Source organism: Lipotes vexillifer, unplaced genomic scaffold (genome assembly GCF_000442215.2).
Source record: "Lipotes vexillifer unplaced genomic scaffold, Lipotes_vexillifer_v1.1 scaffold769, whole genome shotgun sequence".
NCBI lineage: Eukaryota > Metazoa > Chordata > Mammalia > Artiodactyla > Lipotidae > Lipotes > Lipotes vexillifer.
In genome coordinates this window covers 46347-49985 of record NW_006790073.1, presented here as the reverse complement: position 1 = coordinate 49985, position 3639 = coordinate 46347, and positions in this window count along the sequence as shown.

The following is a 3639-nucleotide window of genomic DNA, read 5'->3' as shown; positions in this document are numbered from 1 at the left end:
GCTGAACCGAACATCCATCTAATTCATCCCTTGTATTAGCTTACTACTGGGTAAATTTTCAGCTTAAGTGAAAACCAGTTCTGTACTGTACTGTGGAAAACCTTACTTGTAGCTGACCCTAAATCTCTGAGTGTCTTCTTCCCATTGCCCTGTCCTTGATGGAACTATTTCCTATCTTCCCCTTTGTATCCAGAAAAGTCTTCTAGAGCAGTGGTTCTCAACTGGGGGCAACTGTTCCCCCAGGAGACATTTGGCGATATCTGGAAACATTTTTGGTTGTTACGACTTGGGTGATGCCACTGGAATCTACTGCGCAGAGACTAGGGATACTGTTAAACCTCCTGCAGTGCACAGGACAGCCCCCACAAAACATGATGCCTCTCAAAATGTCACCATTGCTACTGTTGAGAAACCCTGCTCTAGAGTATGACAGGGTATATTAATATCCTTGTGACCATCATAGAGGCATCTCTTGCTCATATTTATCAAATTTAATTTATTGATATTAAAATAACAAATTTTTTATTTATAAATAAGTAGAGGAAAATATGAATAGAAATTACAGAAACTGTTAAGTGCCTAAGCTGTGCTAGGCAATATGTCCTTATAACTCTATGAAAAAAGTACTGCTCTGGGCTTCCCTGGTGGTGCAGTGGTTAAGAATCCACCTGCCAATGCAGGGGACACGGGTTCAATCCCTGGTCTGGAAAGATCCCACATGCTGCGGAGCAACTAAGCCCGTGCGCCACAACTATTGAGCCTGCACTCTAGAGCCTGCGAGCCTCAACTACTGAAGCCCGCACACCTAGAGCCTGTGCTCCGCAACAAGAAAAGCCACTGCAATGAAAAGCCCGCGCACCACAACGAAGAGTAGCCCCCGCTCAACACAACTAGAGAAAGCCTGCACGTGGCAACAAAGACCCAACTCAGCCAAAAATAAATAAATAAATATATTTTTTAAAAAAAGTATTGCTCTTTCCCCCATTTTACAAGATGGAAATGAAGTTTAGAGAGAGGTTAATAAACATGCTTAATGTAACACAGATAGAAAAGAGCAGAGCCTGGATTTGAATTTTGGCATGACTCCAAAGTCCATGTTCTTTCCATTACAGCTTCAGAATGATCCCTTCCCATTGGGAAGGAAAGCACAGAAATAAATTTCTCAAAATTTTCAAACTTGTCCTCAAATGACTCTTCTCACTTCCTGAAATTCTTGTTCCGCAGCCTGTTAGGTAGATGAATCCATCACCTGACCCAACATTCTCCCACTCAACTGTTAAGTACAACCCTCCTGCATGTGGGGAAACCGGTGCAAAGAGGACTCCCACACTGGTGCTGTGATCCTATCCTTTATGTAGCATTTTGAAATCTTCAGTTTAATTCTTTGTTAACCCTGTGAACCAGGCAGGACAGATATTTTCATGTCCTTTTTAGGGATGAGAAAACTCAAGTTTGAAAAGTTAGATTGTTAAAGGTCATGTGGCTTGTAAGGAGCGGAAAAAGAATTAGAATACAGATTTTGACTTCTTGTTTGTGTATTTTTCTTGTGCTTTGTGGCTAAACTCCCTCACTGAGCCAATCTTTTAACTCTCTCCCAGCTTATTTGTGGATAATCTTGTCATCTCTATCCCAGAAAACATCAGAGGCTGCCCTTTTGATGCACCATGGTCTGGGCAATGCCCTTTTTTCTGTTTTCTCTTCTACTTAACATTGTTGGGATAATGTTTAGCCAAGGCCCTTTCTGCCCCTTCCCAGAACATCTGTACAGCTATGTCTAAATATGTATGTACAGAGTTCAATTAACTTTTTTTGGTTGCGTTGGGTCTTCATTGCTGCACGCAGGCTTTTTCTAGTTGCGTTGAGTGGGGGCCACTCTTCGTTGCAGCGCGTGGGCTTCTCATTGCGTTGGCTTCTCCTGTTGTGGAGCATGGGCTCTAGGCACATGGGCTTCAGTAGTTGTGGCATGTGGGCTCAGTAGTTGTGACTCACAGGCTCTAGAGCGTAGGCTCAGTAGTTGTGACGCACGGGCTTAGTTGCTCTATGGCAATATGGGATCTTTCCGGACCAGGGATCGAATACGTGACCCCTGCATTGGCAGGCGGGTTCTTGACCATTACGCCACCAAGGGAAGTCCCTGATTCAAAATTTTTTTTTTTTTTTTTTTTTTGCGGTACGCGGGCCTCTCACTGCTGTGGCCTCTCCCGTTGCGGAGCACAGGCTCCGGATGCGCAGGCTCAGCGGCCACGGCTCACGGGCCCAGCCGCTCCGCGGCATGTGGGATCCTCCTAGACCGGGGCACGAACCCATGTCCCCTGCATCGGCAGGCACACTCTCAACCACTGCGCCACCAGGGATGCCCCCTGATTCACTTTTAAACTGTACAATAAGGATGCATACTATTTTACACCATTACAAATGTTTCTGCTGTTCTTTCCAGTACTGGGCAGCCATGGTCAATACTTCAGGGAGGTCCTTCTCTTCTCCGTAAACTAAAATGATGATTCTTGTGCTATGGTGTATTTAGGATGATGAAGTTGGTTAAATTCTCTTAGCTGTGTTCTCCCAGGAACAAAAGATTTTGTAAGATTGGCTATTCGGCAAAACAATTTAATTGAAATTCTTTTTTTTTTTTTTTTTTGCGGTACGCGGGCCTCTCACTGCTGTGGCCTCTCCCGTTGCGGAGCGCAGGCTCCGGACGCGCAGGCTCAGCGGCCATGGCTCACGGGCCTGGCCGCTCCGCGGCATGTGGGATCTTCCCAGACCGGGGCACAAACCTGTATCCCCTGCATCAGCAGGCGGACTCTCAACCACTGCACCACCAGGGAAGCCCTAATTGAAATTCTTATTGACATTTTACACAAACTCCAGCAGAGTAATGTAAAAAAATAAAATGCTACTAATACTAGACAAAAATATGAGTGAATATTCATTTTATCTCTAGATCAAGAAAGATTTTATATGCACAAAAGAAAAGAAAGAATTTTCAAAGGAACAGAGAGCACTATGTTTGAAAACCAAAGCAAGGGAGACTCTTCAAAAACTGTAAATAAAATTAAAAGGGTAAGAGGGGGTTTTGGGTGCTGGTAGTGCTTGTTTCTTTTTTTTTTTTTTAACTTAAAAAGATATTTATTTTAAATTGTCCATAATACTTATAAATGTTATAGTTTCTACCAAAAACAATCACTTAGATAAGATATAAATGAGTATAAGAAACGATACCATGGAAAAACTTGATGCAGCTAAAGAATTCTTTTGTGGCATATACTACTAATACGTAAATATATAAATAATACACTCTCATACAGACTTATAAATATATTTCTCACATCTTACAATCACATCATGTACAAAGTTCCTGCTAAACTATCATTATTTTGCCACTGTGTTAGACATTTTAATGATGTGCCTTAGGGTTAGATAAGTTTCTGACAAAAGTTCACCTCTTCTCTTACATTATTTACTGATTTTTTTCTCTTACTTATTGAGTGCTAATGCATTTCTTTCCCACATCCATGTTTAGTACAGTTTCTTATCTCTTGATCTGAGTCTGGTTACATGGTGAATACACTTTTCACTGAGCCCTATTATTTTATACTCATATATATGTATGTATATATCAACAAAAAGTCAAAGGCTAAC